This window comes from Sphaerodactylus townsendi, linkage group LG01 (genome assembly GCF_021028975.2).
Source record: "Sphaerodactylus townsendi isolate TG3544 linkage group LG01, MPM_Stown_v2.3, whole genome shotgun sequence".
In the NCBI taxonomy this organism is placed as follows: domain Eukaryota; kingdom Metazoa; phylum Chordata; class Lepidosauria; order Squamata; family Sphaerodactylidae; genus Sphaerodactylus; species Sphaerodactylus townsendi.
Window position 1 is genome coordinate 184,459,026 of NC_059425.1, and position 21,302 is coordinate 184,480,327.

Here is a 21,302-nt window from a genome sequence, read left to right on the forward strand (position 1 = left end):
TTTAAATTATGTTTTAATGTACGTTTTAACTTTGTTGTAAACCGCCCTGAGCCCTCAGAAGGGCGGTATATAAAATTAATAAATGAAATGAAAAATGAAATGAGAGAGGGGCAGCAGAACTGGTAGAGGGGGTGGCAGAAGTGTTTAGCGAACAGCAGGCAGGTGGCAGAAGCATCAGGTGAGCGGCGGGTGGGCAGTAGAAGTACCGGGGAGGCAGAAGTGTCGGGGGCAGCCGAAATGTCGGCAGCAGAAATATTGGACAAGCGGCAGGAGCAGCTGGCCAGTGGCAGAAGCTGTGGCGGCAGCCAAAGCATCGGGTGGGCAGCAGGGGCAGCAGAAGTGGTGGATGAATTGCAGCGGGGTGGCAGCAGTGACAGGGGGCAGAGGTGGTGGGCAAGCAGCAGAAGTGGTGGGTGACTAACAGGAATGGGGGCAGGTGGCTGAAGGTGAAGGCGAGAAACAGGGGGACCCGCCCAATGCATGTATGCCACCTGTCTGCTGCCCGCAATTTCTGTTGCTTGCCCATCACTTGCCCTCCGCTTTTGCTCATGTAGGTATAAATTTTTTATGGGGTGGGTTCAGTGACTGACCAACATGGATGGGGACGAGAGAGCCCAAAGGTGCGGTGTCCTGTCCTGCCACCCTCCTGGCTTCTGCCCTTCCCAGGCCCTGGAGAGGGCAGGAGCCGACCCCCAAGGTTGGGGGCAGGGCACTGCCCCTCTCGCACCTTCCCTCCTTCTTTCCCTCCCTTCCCGAAGCCCGGCTTCTGCCCTCTCCAGAGCCTGGGGTGAGCACAAGCGACTGCCAGCCTCCAGAGACGTGCCTTTATAGGCAAGGAAACCGGGGGTGGGGCTTGGGGTTGAGCCCCTGTCCCAAGACTGACCTTAGAGGTGTGGCCCCACCCCTCAAGATCTGCTCCCAGTCTCCGTGCCTAAAAGCACATCTCTGGAGGCTGGCAGGCGCTTCTGCTCTCCCCAGGCTCTGGGGAGGGTAGAAGCTGGGGTGCGGGGAGGGAGGGAGGGAGGAAGGGGGTGGGGCTCCATCTCTGAGCCTGCCCTGAGTCCCGCCCCCAGGCACGGGGGGCACATCTGAAGAAGGTTTGTCTCCGAGCGCCATTTTCCCCCTATGCTCCTCTGGCCATTATATTAACTGTTCCCTGTATAATGGAGGGGTTTGAAGCCCTTGAACGCACCCCTTACCTACGTGCCTGGCTGCCCCCCACACACCATTGCTTGCCTGATGTAAATAGTTGTTCAATGTATTGTCGAAGGCTTTCACAGCCGGAATCACTGAGGTGCTGTGTGGTTTCCGGGCTGTATGGCCGTGTTCTAGCAGCATTCTCTCCTGACGTTTCGCCTGCATCTGTGCCTGGCATCTTCAGAGGATCTGAAGATGCCAGTCACAGATGCCAGCCATCAGATGCCAGCCACAGATCCTCTGAAGACGCCAGCCACAGATGCAGGCGAAACGTCAGGAGAGAATGCTGCTAGAACACGGCCATACAGCCTGGAAACCACACTGCACCCCAGTAAATAATTGTTGTTTTAATTATTAGGGTTAGGCAATTGTTGTTTTAGGGTTAGATTTTCCTTTGTTGTGGTCACAGGGTATTTTGCTCATAGTATATTGCTTACATTCTTCTTCTTAATTATAGCATATAATTTTATATATTGTAAATAATATTTTTTCCAAGTGGGCTTCTTTCCATGTGGGCAATTTTCCACGTGGGCATTCATGACTGTGGGCTGTCTTTTCTACGGGCATTTTTCCTGTGGGCTTTTATCATGGAACCACTACTCACCGTTTGGTGCATGGTTTTCACAAAAGCTATATGTGTAACACATGCCCTATTCACTTTTACATTCTATTCCTACTAAAATGTTTAGAATTTATGGCCTAGGGGGCCAAAGATCACAGAGCTTGGGCAATAAATACAATTGCTCACATTTTATCAGCTGCGAGAGCCCTGACTCCGCAGTCAGTCTGGCCTGTAGCCGGAGAGAAAAGGCTCAAAGATTGACTGAGCAAAAAAAATGCTGATTTCAGTGATGAGCCCAACCAGGGAGAAATTGCATGCCAGAATTTCCCCTTTAGGACTTGTTATAAAGAAAGGGTTTGACAAGCTGTTGGCTGATCTGCGGTAAAAGATACGGTTTAAAACTCTTTCCCCTGAGGAGTCAGACTAGTTTGCAACAGGAGAGAGAGAGAGACAGAGACAGAGACAGAGAGAGACAGAGAGAGAGAGAGAGTGCCCAGGGTTTGATTGAGGGAACTTCTGATTTATTTACAGGCCCAAGTCAAAGAAAGTGAACATTCTACGTAGCAGATCATCTGGGTAAGAAGCAGCCCTGTGCTTCTTAAAGTTACCCATTTCTACTTTCCTCTTCTCCTTGTATTACTGCATGCTAGAATTTGCCTTTGTTCCTGTCTCTGCAAATGGTGCTGTGCCCCTACCTGTTACGATTCAGTTTTACCTCTAGTTGTAAAATTGCTGGGTTTATGAGAAATCCCCTTCTCACTGGACACAGTGTGTAACAGACTTCCCTCTGTGATACACCTCTGAAGATGCCAGCCACAGATGCAGGTGAAATGTTAGGAACAAGATCCACCAGACCACGGCCACACAGCCCGGAAAACCCGCCACATCCAGTTTATGAGAGATGTTGGTTAACTAGAAAACCCTAACACCTTCAATGCTTTTCTCTTCTCTTTGAAACCATTTCACCGTTGTCCGCCAAACCATAAGGGTGCTATCCTTGATGGATTTGAGTGCTCCTTCCCCAAACTCTCCAATTGGAAAAGTTAATTTATAAGAGGAATCTACGTAGCCTATCAGGGTACTATCAGGGTTACATTAGATGGAACTGCCTAGTTGGTCAAGATTTACAGAAAAGCTTTCATTTTGAAACCAAGGGTGATTCTGCATATATAACGGGTTCAGGAGTGTGAAAAAAGCATTATGGGAGAGAATTTCCCACAGAACTCGCCCCCAAACCCTAACCCAATATTTGGCTGAACCCAGGTCAAATGATAGTCGCTAAATTCAGTACTTTCCCCCTTTAATCCAGTTTCAGACTCTTCCTGCTTGCCTGTGCGAACTATGGCAAGCAGGACGTGTTCTATCTCCACTCCCTTCTGTTCACCATCATGGTGGATTCCCCAGGTGGAAAAAACAAGATTTGCGGAAAAAACACACAGGAAAGAACAGCCAGGCCAAGACTCAGAGAAACAGTCCTGCTGATAAGGACAAGGAAGACAATCTCAATATCAATGATGTATTCAAATAAACAAAAATATTATCAAAACAAACGTGATGATGTGCTTCTATTATACAGTGCATAAACAATAAGTATGTGTGTGAGATTCTCGGATGGGGGGATTCTCAGATGGGGATTCTTGGGTTGGGGGATTCTAGGATGCGTGGTTCACAGGGAAACACAGTGTTTCCTGTGCGAAGCATGCCGCATCTTGACGCTGGGATCCCACCAATCCTTGATGGCAGTGACACAGACAATATGGGTTCATTTAACCCATTTGTGTTGCCTGCTCAAAGGGACATAAGTAAAAGTTCCATACCATCAATCCCCACCCCAAGCATTGCCCCCCTCTTTTCCTTTACCATTGTTTCCTTAATTCCCTTTTTCTTGCTTGCTCTTTTTTATCTCCCCTTTCTCAGCCTCCCTTCATTTTTGTCCTCCCATGCAACCTATTTAGAATTCCATCATTTGAATTAAAAAACGCCATTATGTGGTACATGCACTCTGATAAAAAAACTACAATAGAATGGCTCCAGAAGCAAATTAAAAACTCCCTATTTATTGTTGTTGTTGTTGTTGTTGTTGTTGTTGTTGTTGTAGATTTCATGGCTGCCAGATCTTTAGCTGGTTGTTGGCCTTCATTACAATTCGAGCCTCACCTAGAAGCCTAGGAAGTTGTAATGTATCGGCGTAGTATTTATGCGGATCCCAGCAGGGCTGCCTTCTGAATTTGACAGATGTTAATTTTGTCAATTCGAAGATGTTTCAAGTGCTGCCCTAGTGTTTTTGGGATGGTGCCCAGTGTGCCAATTACCACTGGGACGACCTCAGCTGGCTTGTGCCATAGACTCTGAAACTCGATTTTCAAATCGCGGTATCTAGTGACCTTCTCCTGTTCTTTTTCAATGACCCTGCTGTCACCGGGGACTGCTATGTCAATGATGGTCACTTTCTTGTCCTCGATCACGGTGATGTCTGGTGCATTGTGTTTCAACACTTTGTCCGTTTGGATTCGAAAGACCCACAGGATCTTGACCTTCTCATTTTCCATTACTTTCTCTGGACAATGTTCCCACCAGTTCTTAGCTGTTCTTCTGTTGTAATTCCTGCATAAATTCCAGTGGATCATCTTGGCCACTGAGTTGTGTCTCCCTATTATTAGCAAAAATTACAGTTGGCAACTCTGCCATCTCTCCACTTACAGCAGCTAATTAGACAGGCGTCAAACCAAGGGGCAAAGATTTTCAATAATTAACTCAGGCCTTGTCCAAGTTCGAAATAAAGATTCTTCTCCTCCCATGCAGTCAATAGTCAAGCCCTCTCCCCCGAGGGAGGGAAGAATCACCAGGAGACGTTTCAAAGGGCTTAGAAAAAAAAGTAACACTTAAACAGGTCATTAGAAAGAGAAAAGGGAAGTAACTTTCTGCTGTTACCTGTTGTAAATCATCTAAGGGGATGGCAGAAGGCCAGTGGTCGGCTATAAACATATTGTGCCTGACTGTAAATGAGGATTTATGTTCTGCTAATGTTCTTAAAGCACTTCCTAACAGCCATACACTGAAGGTCAGAAACTGGGCGTGCCAGAACAAGATCAAGAAAACAAAGTCACAAAATGTTGGTGGTGTCAATCTGCGATCACCGCCTGCTCCTGCCAGAGAATGCCACACCTCCAAATCAGTGATAGAGAACCTTTTGGGGCTCGACATGTCAAAAATGTGGAAAATGCCTAAATAGATCAGGTCAGGTCACCCTTCCCACCCTGAACAAGAGAGAAACAATTCTTCACATATTCATTTATTTTTTAAAATTGCAGTCCAATCATGAGTGATGCTATGTATTGCATTAAAAAAAATCAAATAATTACAAAATTGAAATTCAAGTAAAACAAACTCAGTTATTGTCAGGTATTGTTGAACACTGGTGTGCCACTCCAAACGTTGTGGTGTATTCTGTTTGACACGCATGTTGTAAGTTCACTGTCACTGTCCTAGGCCGTTTCCTCATGGCCACGCTGGGGGTTGGGTCGGCGTACATGATGCCGACCCAACCCCCCAGGACCGTTCGCACGAACAGTCCCGGTTGCGGTGGGGGAGACGGCACAGCCTCCGCGCAGGCTGCACCATCCCCCAAACGCCTTACCATGTCCTCCGGCCTCTGGCATGTCGCACAGGCCAGGGGACACGCCCCCCTGCCCTGCGCAACAGCTCGGAAGTCGCAGGTAAGGCGTTTGGGAAAGTGGGGGAATGGCGCCTTCCAGCCACTGCCGTTCACACGGCAGAGTTTGGAAGCTGCTGTTTCCCAAAAACCTCACTCAGGGAGCAAGGTTGGGAAACAGCGGCTTTGCGCCGCTTGGGGGGAGCGAGGGTGACACGGCTGTGGTGCAGCTGCGCCCCCCATGCAAACAGCTCCCTAGAGACGCCATTTTTGCCATCCCTAGGGTGCTGTTATTGGCCCGTGCGGAAAGGGCCCCAGATTGGATAAAGTGGGATTGCCACCAATTCTTCCTTGACCGCTCCCCATTACAAGCTCGCTTTCATTCAGCTATTAAATAATCCAAATTACATATTAGAAACAACAAATGACCCTAGTCCAATTTTGATTTTTCTATTGTGCACACTCATAATGCACACACAACTAAATTCACAGCACATTCCTCTCTGCAATAGACATCTGGACTAAAAATATCCCTGATCAGCACACCAGAATGTCTAAAACGGATGGTTTAATATAAATGTTTCAAAACATCTCTCGTATTCCCATTGTTGTCCAGAAAAGGGATCTACTTTGAATAGAATACAGATAAAGGAACAATTGTTGGTGATGATCTATTTTTAAATACTCGGAGAGAGTTATTAATAGATGGTTTGTCTCGCAGGAAATCCACCCAGTTCACAAACAGTTACAAAACCTTAAAAGGGATTCGGTTTAAGCAGCCAAAAAAAGAAGGAAAGAAAATATTGTTTTAAGACAGCTTGGATACACATCTGTTTGGTTTGCGATGCATGCGATAGGATTGTGTTCTGCCATTGGATTGTACTAACTGGAAGTCACTGTCTTTTATCATTTAATGTCAACCAAACGTTTCACTTTCAAGAAATCTTAAACATGTATGAACACAGAATGTTGGACTAATAGTGAAGGTTCCTTTTGTTTTGGCATAAGGATGACATCTTGGCACATTTGGTACTCCTCCTATCAACCCAGGAGTCAGCAGCTAGATTAGACTGAAGGGCTGAAGGGACAGAAAATGAAGCAAAATTTGAAATTTAAAAATGCCACATAGAAGCTTTCTGCACTGACAGAGTTGTACTGGTTTCTATCTAGGTTCACCTCAGTGTATCCGCACTGCAACTGAGCTCAACGTTGTTTTGTGTCAGTCCCCCCCCCCCAGAACTGCGACATCCCTGTCGCAGTTATGAACTGCACCTTTCTGCTGGAACAAGGTCGATACCACTTCGAATCTTCGAAGTGCGGACACATCGAAACGACACCTCATCCATTCAACCAATCAGGAGCCGCTTTTGTGGCATGCGCAGAACGGGAGAGTTGTAAACTGTAAAAACTGTAAAAAAAAAAGAATGCTCCCATTTCCTGTGGTAACACAAGCTCCAATCACAATCGAGGAGCGAAACAGGCACCAAGATGATCCCGCCCACTTAGCTTGGTTCCAGGGGGCCAAGTAAGTTGCTGTGCGGACAGCCTGGAATCGCCCCCCACTGAAGGGAACCGAGTCGACCTTAGCTCCCTTCTGTAGTGCGGAAAGCCCCATAGTCCATCTTCCAAAGTGGCCATTTGCTCCAGGTGAACTGATTTCTGTTGCCTAGAGATCAGGTATGATCTCAGGAGACCTCCCACCCAATACAAGGGCTGAAAGGGGCCGCAGGCTCATTGTCAATTTTCTGCAAGTGTGGACTGCCCATTACCAGGGACGTGGGCACCCTCATCCACACTGATGGCTCCCACAAGACCTTGAGCAGAAGTTTTCAGAAAAGATATCATGACCATTCAAGCTTCTGTGAACTATAACCTTTTATTACTCCTGTTAAAATGCCTGGTACTTATTGTTGTTATAATTGCCGTTGAAATGTATAACAATGCTATTAATTCTTCTGCTGATTGCAGCTTCTGCTAATGATCAGTGTTTTACTAATGCCTTTAAATCTTCTTTTTAATAACAGAAGTTTTATTAATAATATTACTGAAACACCAATGATGAGAAGAACGTGGATATAAGTTTATTCTCAAGGGACCTTATAGTGCAGCATCCCTCAGCCTACTAGAGGGCCAACCATCAAATGGAGACACTGGACAGATTTGCTCCCACCGCCATTAGGAGCCCACCCAAGAAAGACACGAAAGTTCCTGCTGGGGAAAACCACATGGTATCTTATTTACAGCCAGCCAAGTGCACTGTTACAGATGCCCAGGACTCTTCCCAACACAGCCAGCTCCAATGTCCCAAGCCCAGGGGCGGGAGGGGGGGGGGGGAAACCATCTCCCAAACCCTACCATAAGAACGTAAGAACGTAAGAACAGGCCAGCTGGATCAGACCAGAGTCCATCTAGTCCAGCTCTCTGCTACTCGCAGTGGCCCACCAGGTGCCTTTGGGAGCTCACATGCAGGATGTGAAAGAAATGGCCTTCTGCTGCTGCTGCTCCCGAGCACCTGGTCTGCTAAGGCCTTTGCAATCTCAGATCAAAGAGGATCAAGATTGGTAGCCATAAATCGGCATACATGGAACTCTCTCCCAAAGTGAGAGAAAGGGTCTAACAGACCTTGGCTCTTTCTGGTCAAGGGGGCCCATAGAGGTCCACTTGCATTTGGGAAGGAAGAAGAAGAGTTGTATTTATATCCCCCCTTTCTCTCCTGCAGGAGACTCAAAGGGGCTTACAAACTCCTTTCCCTTCCCGCCTCACAACAAACACCCTGTGAGGTAGGTGGGGCTGAGAGAGCTCAGAAGAACTGTGACTAGTCCAAGGTCACCCAGCTGGAGTGCGTTAGAGTGAATTCCCCAGATAAGCCTCCGCAGCTCAAGCAGCAGAATGGGGAATCAAACCCAGTTCCTCCAGATTAGAGTGCACCTGCTCTTAACCACTATGCCACTGCTGCTCCCTGTCTCTGCTGGTTGTTTCCTTTGAATGCAGGGCTAAACCCTGTATGCAGTTCCTTGCTTACAGCGAAGCATCACCGAAAGAGAACCCAGGACCTTAAACAGGGTGCTGAATTTTCCACAGGGGGTCAGATTGATGCAGTGGCATGGTGCCAAGGGGGCAGGGGGGATACAATGCACCGGGCACGCAACGGGGCATGGGCATGGAAAGGGTGTGGTGTGGGCGTGGAGAGGGTGGGTTGGGGAGGAAGGGCTGCAGGGTGCATATATTCCCCAGGCACAGTTCCCTCTTGTTCTAGTCCTGGATTGATGTGGTTTCTCTATTAATTAATCCATCCATCCATCCATCCATCCATCCATCCATCCATCCATCCATCCATCCATCCATCCATCCATCCATCCATCCATCCATCCATCCATCCATCCATCCATCAATCCATCCATTCATTCGACTTTTATACCGCTCACCCCCAGAGGGCTCTGGGCGGTGTACAACAACTAATATAATCTAAAATAACAAGAAGAGCACATTCAATAAATACATACAATATAATAAAATTAGGGCTCTAAAATTAGGGCATGGAGCATACATTCCCTTCAGGTCTGATTCGCCTTTACACACATGTTTCCCCCCTTTTGGAACTCTCCCCGTTCCCAGATCGGATAATCCCTAAGATTTCCAACAGCTCTGTCATTGCAACTTTTTTTCTCCCTTCGCAGGGAAAGCGAAGGAGATCCATATGAGTCAACAGTTCCTCAGGTTTTCTCACTAGCCACCTTCTCCTGTCACACCACAGTAGTTACTCCCACTCTACTGACTACCGTTTCAAGATGATCAGGTTTGGGGAGGTTCCCACACTGTTTTTTTAATCCCCCCCACATATTTAAAGTTTATCACCACAGCAGTGAACTCGGTGAAATTGACAAGGCTGGGTTCGCTCTTGCAGGCCTTCCTCGTCTCTCCCTGCCCCCAGCGGCTGACGTCACACTCTTTCCTTCCTCTGCTCCCAAGCCTCCTGCAAGACTTTATCGCTTTTACTGTTTGGCACGACAGACCTCACTCCAGCTGGCGAATCAAGCTGTCCCTGCGAAGTTATCGATAGGCAAAAGATGCCCCCTGACGTTGCACGGCAACAACAAAGAGGCGAGAGGGCAAAATGGATTGGCTTGGCTAGGGAAATAAAAAAACAGTGAGGGGAAAAAAATAACGATGTAAACAGGAACGCCCCGCTGGGAAGCAACGTTGGAGAATCGACTGCTTCTCAGCCACGGGGTAAGCGGTGCGTGCATAAACGGCCTTCGTTTCCCATCTTGTTCCATTCTGAAGCAAACTGGCTGCTGGCTTCCTTAACTGTTTATTGGAGGAGCCATCCCCCATCTGCCAAGTGATCACCGCCACCTGTAGGGATGAACAAACGTGTTTATCCACCTAATAAATCTTCCCATAAAACAGGACACCTCCGGAGAACAGCCAACTGAGAGATGTCAATTTGACCCGCTGAGAGATTCGCAGCAGCAACCCGCCTTAAAATATGAAGTGCTGATTTGGGACTGACCTCTTTAGCTTTCTCCGCCCAGAAGACGGCAAACGCCGGCTTCTTGATCTCACCGGCTTATTATCCCAGGAGGTTGTCTCCTTGGATCAATAATTAATGGCAGATTTCTGCCTAACCCCAGTGTGATTTTTTTTTTACTGTTGCTTGAATTGTGCGCCGATCATTTCGACAGCTCTGCAGCAGACGCACTCTTTCTCTTGCCAACTTTTTAAATATTTACACTTCAGATTCTTTCTCCCCTAAACTGTTTGGCGAGCTGAATGCCGCCCCAACAAACAATCAACAGGAGCACAAAGGAAGGCCCTGGCTGCAGTCAATGAATTCAGAAAACTGTAAAGGAGATAACAGGCAATCTGCCCTGTCAGCGGAACAAAAGGAGAGGGGAAAAAGATTACTGAGCGCGGGACGGGGTTGAGGAAAGGCATTTTCGGGGAAAGCGGGACAAAGTCTGCCAGTAAATAACGGCTGAGACTCCAGGAAGCAGTTGTTTCCTTTTTGGGGGGAGGGCAAAGTCAAGTCCTTGCAAATTAGAGCTATTGTGCACAAAAACAGCAAAACTGGAGCTGAAGGTTAAGAGGAGAATGAGAAAATCTGAAGAGAGTTCCCAGCGGTGCCAGGATTTGCAACAGGATACCTTTTTCATTACAAGGGAGCTGGTAAAAGTAAACATGGCAGAACGCAGGAAGAGCCCAAATTTGCTTCCGGGATCTTTATATATTAGTAGCAGAGAATGCATGATTAATCCCAGCCAGGATTTAGGCTGATTCTTTGAGAATGTCTTCACCTCCTTGCTGTGCCCTTGACCATCTTTCAGGGTTGAACCTGCACGGTTGCTGTTACTAATGCAAAAAATTTATCTTGCAGAGCTCGGCAACCCACCTGTTGCTCCGTAAAGGTGCTGATCCCATTCCTAAAGGGAAGGGCTAATTCCCTTAAAAAGCGCACCAGGACTTACCCGGGGCGCCATTGCGGCAGGGGAGGAAGGAGCGATCGGCTCACCTCCCTATCGTCGGATCAACGGGTCACGTGACGGTGGTGGGAACCGTCACGTGACGAGGGAGCTGGGCAGGCTATTTAAGCCCATGCCCGGTTCAGCCCAGCCTCCTTACAAGGCTGCCTGGTGGCTCCGGGCTCGGGAAGCTGGGGCGGGAGCTGCTTGGCTGCAGCTCAGTGGCGGATTCAGGGCATAGGGGCACATCCTTTGGGGGAGGCAGGCTTGCATGCCAGACCTCCCTAGGCGGGGGCCTCAATAAGAGGTCTGGGGTTAGGGCTGGGCTTGAGGATGCAGGCCTGGAAGCCCTGTTTCAAGCTCGCTACCCCTGGCAGGAGGGGGTGTCACAAATGGGTAGGCGTCCAAGTGACATCTAGTAACTTTCTGTCCCGGTCCCCATTGGGGGACGGTGCCGGGTTCAGCGGTGCGCTGCCCGAAGGGCCAGGGGTCAGCTGTGGAGCTGACAGTGACCAGGTTCAGCGGTTCACTGCCTGGTGGCCAGGATGTGCCCCGATATGCCTGCCCAGCTTCCAAAAGAGTTATGCATTACTTGTTAATAAACCGGGCTGCGGCCATTTCTTTTCCAACAAATTTAAGTGTGTGTTTGGTTTGTGAGGGAAGCGGAATCCGCACATCTGCACACAATTCAAATTTGGTGCCATTATGTAAAAAGGAATGTACATGCAGTATTATTATGTCAAAAGAAACACTGTAGCGTGCAGCTGTAACCTCAGCTTGTGGGTTCTGTGGGGCAGAACTTGGAAGACGTTTGCAACAACTAAATTTTTAAACAAAATGGTTTACTTTCTTTAACATATGACAATGATCAAACATTAACATTTAACTTAACACTTCAAGCTCCTGCTCAAGTTTCATTCCAGGTCCTTCTAATTACAGTCGGATAAGGCCAAGTCCATTCTTCCTGCTGGTGGTTGGCTCATGAAGACTCCAGAGGCTTGGTGGACTGGATTCAAGATGATGAAGGACCCCAAAAGAACTCTCACCAATTAGGTACACAAAAACCCTGAAACAATAAATCCTAACATTTACAATATAGCAAAAATAAACAACTCCCTTCTCACTAGTTCCCAACAACATTGCAGTTACCTTAAACAAGGTGTTAAGGGCTTATAAAAATCAATCAAGGTCCCAGCCTGGTAGCCTTGCTTCCTCCAACCTCATGAGTTCTGCAGCCTTCTGCTTCTTTTCAGATTCCACGCCTGGTGCCAGAGAAAAAGATTTCCAGAAGCACTCTTTGACACTCTTCTTCTGGATTTGCTGTCTTATTAAAAGAAAATGGTTGACATTTGGAAGGGGCAGGGATAAATGCAGAGGTGTATCTAAGGTAGGGCAGCGAGGGCACTCCCTGGACATCACTAGAAGGGTACCTCCTTGGCTGCCTAGCCCCCTATACCCACCAAGAATTCCCTCTGCCCCAGAGCGGTCCAGTTTTAAACTGTGGGCTCTTCTTTGTAGTCCATGTTGATTTCACCGTTCGATACTGGGCTCAGCCTGGCCAGGTCCAGCTTGAAACTGCAGGTTTTGTGGAACTTCAGAGACAGAATCCACAGTTTAGACTAGAGCTGGCCCCAGGCAGGCCAAACCCAGCACTGAACAGCAGCTTTGGCCTGGCCATGTCCAGCTTTATACTGCTGACATCACCTCAAAGCCCCACCTCCAAGTTCAGGTGGACTTCAGAGGAGGACCAAGCTGTATAAAGCTGGACCTAGCCTTCTCACTTCCACTCCCCACAACAGAAGAAGAAGAGTTGGGTTTATATTCCCCCTTTCTCTTCTGTAGGAGACTCAAAAGGGCTGACAAACTCCTTTCCCTTTCTGTTTTAAATGGACGCATTTGAAAGTCAGACTGCATTTGGAAAAGAAAGACAGCTAAAATATGGAATAATGTTCACAAATAGATCCAGTATCTTACTATTTCCAGATGTTTTTGAGAAGTAAGAAGGCCAACTGTCTAATTTGTAGTTAATATATGTAGCTGATATTTCATCTATTCTGACCTTTAAAAGAAGGCTCATCTTAATAATGTGCGTGTGTGTGTACGTACCTTTCTGTCAATTTTTATCCATGAAGGTTTATTTAGTGGCATTTTATTATATCTAGAATTATAGCATGTTATTTTAAAAAAACATAAAATCAATAAAAATAAATTTAATTTTTTTAAAATGTCCACGATTCAATATCTCTCCCCCAAACATGTGTTGGGTTTCTTTTAACAAACCTCATCTGTTTTGTATGCTGCCCTGAATGAACTCCTTTCTCTGGGGAGGGAGACAATTTCTGGGCAGTAAAAGAGGCGCAGGTAGGCCCTTGCATTTCTCAAGAGCTTGGGGTTTCATGCAGTGGCGTATCTGCCTAGGGACAAGGGGTGCCCCTTGTCCCCGGGCGCCGCTCTTCTGGTCACATGGGGTGTGTGCAAAATCAGCCCCCCACGTGACCAGGAAGTCCTGCTGTCTCCTCATTTTCGCGTGCCTCAACCCCATCTGAGGCATACAAAAATGACAAGACAGCAGCACTTCCTGCTGCCTCCAAGCGCCCTCAACCCTGCTCTGGACTCCCCCTCCCTTCCTTCCCCCCTGCCGGCTGGGCTCCCACCCTTTCCTGCTCCCCAAGCCCCACCCCCAGCCTCAGTGCTTATAAAATAATGTCTCCGAGGCCGAGTCTGCAGTCTCTTCTGGGCTGCCCGGAGGGGAGGTCAGAAGAGACTGCAAGCTGCCAGTTGGGAGCCCAGCCGGCAGGGGGAGTCTGAGGGGGAGGTGGGCACCCTAGACCTTGCCCATGTCCATGGTGACATGGATGGGGTCAAGGGCAGTGGGGGCGGAGCTGGGGTGGGGTGGGGCAGAGCCTGGGGGTGGGGCAGGGGGGCAGAGCCTGGGGGGAATCCTGGAGACAATTTGTCTCCGGGCGCCATTTACCCCAGGTACGCCTCTGGTTCCATGGCAATCGTGTGCGTAGAGATGTGGAAAAGGCAAGGGCACATGGTGGGTTTTGGGGCGCCCACAGGGTCAGAAAAACTGTCTTGCAGAAAGTTCCCAAATTCACCCCAAAGAAGCCTACAAAATCTTTCCAACACTAGGAGAACGATCTCCCCGCTGCTGCGGCTGTATGCAAAATTTTGCAGCGAATGATACAGCGGCCGCTTCCAGCCACTTTATGTCATGCTTCGGGAGAAATGAAAAGAAAATTAAAACAGATCAGAAATCTAAGGAAGCCTAATCTTCAGCAGTTCATTCCATTTTCTGCTTAAACTCACTGAGGCATGTACATTATTTGAACTAATCTGAGACTGGTAATAACTTTCAAAGCATCACTACACCCAAATCCCTGGATGAAAGCCAGAAAAGGGAACCCATGTGATTTTTTAAAAGAAGAGAGTTTACATAAAATTTCCATTGCTTTCCTAAATCTACTTCTTGACTGCATGTCGTTTCCTTTTCTCTTGTTCCTTATTTTAAAAAATATCACAATTGTATCATGATGACAATAAAGAAACCTGTGTCTCCTCCACAGAGCTAAATGCTACAAGAGAGTCTATATGGGTGGATAAAAAACTATTGGAAAGGGGTGCCTTCTGCCCAGAGCACACATGCTGCTTTCCCAATCAAATTAGTAATGCCTTCCCAGATATCTGTTTACTCTGTAAGAATCTAACTCTTGTTTTTGTTGCCATCAGTGAAATAAGTTTGTCTGGTATACTCTAAAACTTGGATTATTCCAGTTTACGCCCCTCCCCCAACCAAAGTCACTCCATTCCCCCCTACCCCAATCCATCACCCCAAGCCTCACCTTACTGCCCTCCCCCCCACCTCAAGCCACACTTCTCCAACCTGGCCATCCTCAAGCCACAAACCCAGACCTCAAAAGCAGACCTCACAAGCAGACCAGGTGCTCAGGAGCAGCAGCAGCAGCAGAAGGCCATTGCTTTTACATCCTGTGTGTGAGCTCCCAAAGGCACCTGGTAGGCCACTGCGAGTAGCAGAGTGCTGGACTAGATGGACTCTGGTCTGATCCAGCAGGCTTGTTCTTATGTTCTTAACCTGTGGCCCGCCTCCTGCAGGGAGCAAAGGGCGTGGCTGCAGCCCCACTAAAGCCCATCGCAGGAGAGATGCTTCCTCTTCCACCTTTTCTTAGGGCCCACTGCATCTCCCTCCCAATGGGTTTTGCTGCTAGTTATTTATATGCAGGAAAATTATTATATAGATGCACATCATCTACAGCACAGGTGTCAAACTCGTGGCCCTCCAGATGTCATGGACTACAGTTCCCATCATCCCCTGCCAGCATGATGATGGCAGGGGATGATGGGAACTGCAGTCCATAACATCTGGAGGGCCGCGAGTTTGACACCTATGATCTACAGGATTGAAATGTGGAGTTATTTATTCATTTTGTTAATTCCAGAACGAAATCAGAAAGCAGTGACTCTGCCTCTACGACCGAGATGAAAAATCACTGCAAGCTGGACGTCACTTTCCTCCGGGAGGGAACCCGGCTGCCACTTTGAGTCCACCGACTCAAGTACCAAATACAATTAAGCTTCAAGATTAACCATCTTTCCCCGGCATTGGCTACAGTACATATAGATTAAATGCTGCCCTTTCTGTTGTCAGGGAAACAATTCACTGTTAAATTTTTAATTCTTTAATTTAAAGTGTTGTATTCTAAGCAGGGGGATTCATTAAAATTGCATGATGGGCGGAGGGGGGGGGGAGAGACTCTCCACAAAGTGATTCTTTTTTTTCTACCGGCAAATCTGAGGGACGCTGTAATTACTTCAGGTTACAAAGGGGAGGCAAAAACAGCTTTCATGTTCGGCTGCGGTTATTAATGCTGCCGCACGTAAGCCATGATTAAAACGGCTTAAATCATTTATTCTTCCTGGGCGTACCTGAAGTAAAAAGTCCTGGTTGGAATAATCATTTACCTTGGGTGTGTAAAAAAAAATAAATAGAATTATCGCCATGAAAATGGCTGTCGCGCAAAAGACAAATTCACAGCTATATAAATGGTAATTTGTGTCATATAATTTAGTAAGCCGAACCCTAGTTTAGCATGTTGAGACTGATGCGGAGGTTGGAATGGCAGGTGGCAGATGGATTTTATTTTATTTTATTGAGTGACTCTCTCTAAAAGCATCAGAAAAGGTTTAAGACATCTCTCTGCCTGGCTGCTGCAGAGCTCTTCGAGTTGCCAGCTCGAAGTTGGGAAATTCTTGGAGATTTGGGGATAATGGGCAACAGGTTTGCCAATCTCCAGGGGACAGCTGGAGATCTCCCGCTAATTTGACTGATCTCCAGGCGACAGAGATCAATTCATCTGGTTGCTTTGGAAGGCGGTCTCTAAAGAAGAAGAGTTGGATTTATATCCCCCCCTTTTCTCTCCTGCAAGGTGAGACTCAAAGGGGCTTACAAACTCCTTTTCCTTCCCCCCTCACACCCTGTGAGGTAGGTGGGGCTGAGAGACCTCTGAAGAACTGTGACTAGCCCAAGGTCACCCAGCTGGTGTGTGTGGGAGTGCACAGGCTAATCTGAATTCCTCAGATAAGCCTCCATAGCTCAAGCGGTAGAGCGGGGAATCAAACCCGGTTCCTCCAGATTAGAGTACACCTGCTCTTAAACACTATGCCACTGCTACTCAAATTATACCCTGTTGAGATTCCACTCCTCCGCAAACCCTGGCCTTCTCAGATCCCACCCCCAAAATCTCTAGGGTATTTCCCAACCCAGAGCCTGCAACCTTATTGGGGTGGCAGGCAGAGGTGGGATCCAGCAGGTTCTCACAGGTTCCCGAGAGTAGGTTACTAATTATTTGTGTGTGCCGAGAGGGGGTTACTAATTGGTGATCTTGCCACGTGATTTTTGCCTTAGTTACAGCCCTCCTCTCAGCAGTAGCGCGTAGATCTTGAAGCAGTCTAGCAGGGGGTGCACCGGCGTGCGTGGCAGCCTGTGCCTGTGTGCATTTGTTTCCCGCCCAAGGACCGGCGCAGCGGCTGCATCCTTGCCACAGCCCTGCCCAGGAATGCCCCGCCCCCGGAATGCCCAGCCACACCCCGTCGTGCCCCGCCCAGTCCCATTGGCGCTACGCCACAGTTTGAATCCCACCACCATGGGAACCTGTTACTAAAATTTTTGGATCCCACCACTGGAGGCAGGGGTGGGGAAGGGGGGAGGGCTCTCAGTGGGTTATAATGCCATCGACTCTGCCTTCCACAACTGCCATTTTCTCAGAGGGAACTGATTTTCGCACTCTGAAGATGAGTTGTAATTCTGAGGGATTTTGAGGTAGTTCTGGGGGGTTGGCAAACCTGACAGGGTCTCTAGGAATAGTGAAGCAAACAGAAAAACTTGGCCCATGGTTTCTGGGTGTGTAAATTTGTAAAAAGAAACCAACCCCTCTTCAGAGCCTCACCACAAAGTATTGTAGCCACTTACGCAGAAATGATATAAGCACCGTGTAATTGTAATGCAAAACACAAGATTTCTTTTGACGATGGTGAGTTTGTGAAACTGGGGCGTGACTCACAGAGAGTCATTAAAATCCTGGTTTGCCCTAACAGATGCTGGGTTTATCACTTCCACTCTTTCCGCTGGCCCCCCACTGTGTCTAGTTCAGCATTCTGCCCTGTGTTATAGCAAAGATGTCTGTCAAGTATGGAATATAGATTCCCTATCCAATGCTAGTGGCTAATAGATGATACTTCATGAAATGCTTCATTAAGTACTTATATGTCTTCGAAATATGCGGGATCAAGACTAGCATTTGCAATCATCTCTGAGCTGCCCTGTGTATTCGGCAACTTTTGCTTGAAATTTCTCAAGTTTATTTAGAGATAGAAAAATGCTTGTAAGAAAGAGGAGGAAGAGGAGGAGGAGGAGTAGAGTTTGGATTTATGACGACTGAGGCTGAGATTAAGCTTGGGAGAGCCACTCTTATCCCACCTCTGTCTCGGGTCCTTTTCCCTCCTATTGACTCCAAACCAGCTGATTGTTCAAGGATTTATTGTAAAAGTTCAAAACAAAGAAATAAAACATAAATGCAGTAAGAGATTGCTCAACTGGTTACATTACTTTTGGTTCTTTGTCCCCATTCCGGGAACCCATGGCCCAGAGATGCTTCTCTGACCACGTCTCAAGATGGAATCCAAAAACCTTTGTTTCCCCCCTCTCAGGAAAACTCTGTTCAGGCCATGAGGTAACTTAGGCCTTTGAAGTTTCATCCTAGCACCTCTGCATAGTTTCCTGTCCTCCCTCCAGGAGATCAAAAGGCAAAGATGCTTTTCACAGTCATATGTGACTTCCCTTTACTGTAGCGATAGCATCATTCCATGACAGGATTTATACCCTGATTTTCTCAACCTGAAGGAGTCTCAACGCAGTTTACAAACTCGTTCCCTTCCTCTTCTCACAATAGGCATCTTGTGAGATATTTGGGGTTGAGAGAGTTCTGAGGGCTTCGGAAGCACCAGAGGGGGAAAGAACTCCATACTGCCCTTAGTCTGCCCAGCACAGTATGGAGTTCTCATTCTCCCTTTCCCACTCTGAAGGCTCCCAAGTCCATGTGAGCTTGGGAAATGATGTGTGTGTGTGTGTGTGTGTGTGTGTGTGTGTGTGTGTGTGTGTGTGTGTGTGTGTGTGTGTGTGTGTGTAAAAAGATGAATGTTATGTGGCTTTTTTGGCCCCAGGTATAGTCAGCTTTTTAAATACACAAGAGGTTTTTTTAATTGGTAAATGAAAAATGAGAAAAAAAGCCATATGATTTTTTTTCCAGGTTTTTCCTGTGATTTGGGTTTACCGAATCACCAACCCTAATTCTGAGAGAGCTGTGACTAGCCCAAGTTCACCCAGCAGGCTTCATGTGGAGGAGCGGTGAAACAAACTTGGCTCGCCAGATAAGAGTCCACCGCTCGTGTGGAGGAGTGGGGAATCAAACTCAGATTTCTAGATTGGAGTTCACCACTCTTAACCACTACACTATGTGGGAACTGTGTGTGTAGAAGTTAACATCTAGGCCAAAGATAAGGTTACCCATCTCTTTGTGAAACCTAGCGAACCTCAGAATTACAGATGATCTTCAAATACCAGAGATCAGTTTCCCTGGGGGGAGAAATGGCTGTTTTGGATATTGATCTGGAAGGGCCAGGGGAGGGGAGCTAGGGAGGGGAGGGAGGGGGGGTGGCATGCAAGGGAAAGGGAGGGAGGGAAGGGAGGGAGGGGTGGTATGCAAGGGAGGGGAGGGAGGGGGCCTGGCATCTGGACATGACCCACCCATCCTAGTGGAGGGAGGGGAGCTGATGTCTCACTATATGACCATCTGCACCTGCGTAGCTACGTAGATGTAAGCTGGAATTTTTTTTCAAATAAAGCGCCTTCTGCCCAAGGATGGATTGAGGGGGGAGAATCAAATAAACATACTTCTTGATTAAGTTAACTTATTGACAGAAGAGAAAACGTATAAGTGAATTAAACTCATTATTGTTTCCTTATTTTTGGAAGATAGAAACAGGTATCTGCTTCCTGTCTCAAACCTTCCATTTTCTTACATGTTAATCTCTCCTGTTATTTATTGTATTAAAAAATTGCAAGTGAAGCAAGAAAAAAAAAAGAGATAGATAAATCCAGTCCTTGGGGGTTCTGTTTGCATGCCAGCTGCCACCCCACAGAGCTACTTATAAACTTCCCTTCCCTGCAGGGAGCAGAGAGAAGACAAAACAGACTGTGGGATTCCTTGACTGAAGAGGCAGGCAAAAAGGCACAGGAGAGAGGGTCCGTTTAGTTCATGTCAAACACGGAAGGCAAATATTGCAAACATAATTCTTGCATCTCAGCAGTCTATGCCTTTGAAGAGTGTTTGCTGCGCATTGCCTAGGGCACTTTTTTTAAAACTAAGAGGCAACTCACAAAAACCATGAATACATACATGCGTAAATAAACTTCACAAAAAACGTACCAAAGTCGATGGACTATCGCTGCGTCGTGGCATGATGGGTGCTTTGCTGATGTAAACCTGTGTTTGAGTGGAAACCCTTTCTTCAGGCTGTGCATCATGCCTCAACATAAAACTTTTCTCTACTTAATAACTAGATTTCAAGTGGCACCCTTTCCCTAACATATCTGAAGGATTATCATGATTTTTTTCTTTCTTTCTTTCTTTCTTTCTTTCTTTCTTTCTTTCTTTCTTTCTTTCTTTCTTTCTTTCTTTCTTTCTTTCTTTCTTTCTTTCTATCCATCCATCCATCCATCCATCCATCCATCCATCCATCCATCCATCCATCCATCCATCCATCCATCCATCCATCCATCCATCCATCCATCCATCCATCCATCCATCCATCCATCCATCCATCCATCCATCCATCCATCCATCCATCCATCCATCCATCCATCCATCCATCCATCCATCCATCCATCCATCCATCCATCCATCCATCCATCCATCCATCTATCTATCATACTTAGTTGCATTACTGAGTTTACAAAAATAGTTATTTTGTTAAAATTATAAAAGCAAATAAGACATTACATCAAACCTAAGCTTCCCAATGCTTTCCTTTGCTCACTCCGTGTGGGAAGTGCTCACGTCTCAGCTGACTTATAGCAACTCCGTAGGGTTTTCCAGGCAAAAGACTAACAGAGATGTATTGTCAACAGCTTTCACGGCTGGAAAGAGATGGCTTGCCATTGCCTTCCTCTGCATAGCCACTCTGGTATTCCTCAGTGGCTTCGGAGATCTGATGAGATCAGGCAAGTTAGATCATTCAGGCGAGGGTCTATTGCCTGCTAAAAAGAGTCATGAGAAGAGCATAAACACCTCAGCAGGTTATAGGTTGGTTATTTTATCGGCAGCATCACTGGACTTTAAAGAACAGCAAATGGAGCAATAGCTGCAACAATTTTGAGTTTCTCCTGCGGAAGTGGACCTCTTGGGCTGGAGGATGACTTCAAAACTTCACTAAGCAGAGTGGTGAATGACATGCTAGTAACATCTAAGGACTGAGGTGAGGACGTTTTATGCCATCAACCTGCCAACTTCTCTTCAGTCAGTCACCACTGCTAGTAAAAAAAATTCCCCAAGCGCTATTTATTATACACTTTTTCACACCATGACTAGCTTTGGAGGCCTATCATGGGGCAGAAAGGTGACATGTAAGTACTTGGATTAAATAAATATGTCAAATGAAGTGACAGACATCACTTTAGATTGCACACAAGGGGGACATTATAATTTCCAGTCATTTTATAGGCAAGATAATCCTCTGCATGTACCTATTAAATATTTTTATTCTATCCTTCCCTCATAAGAACATAAGAACAAGCCAGCTGGATCAGACCAGAGTCCATCTAGTCCAGCTCTCTGCTACTCGCAGTGGCCCA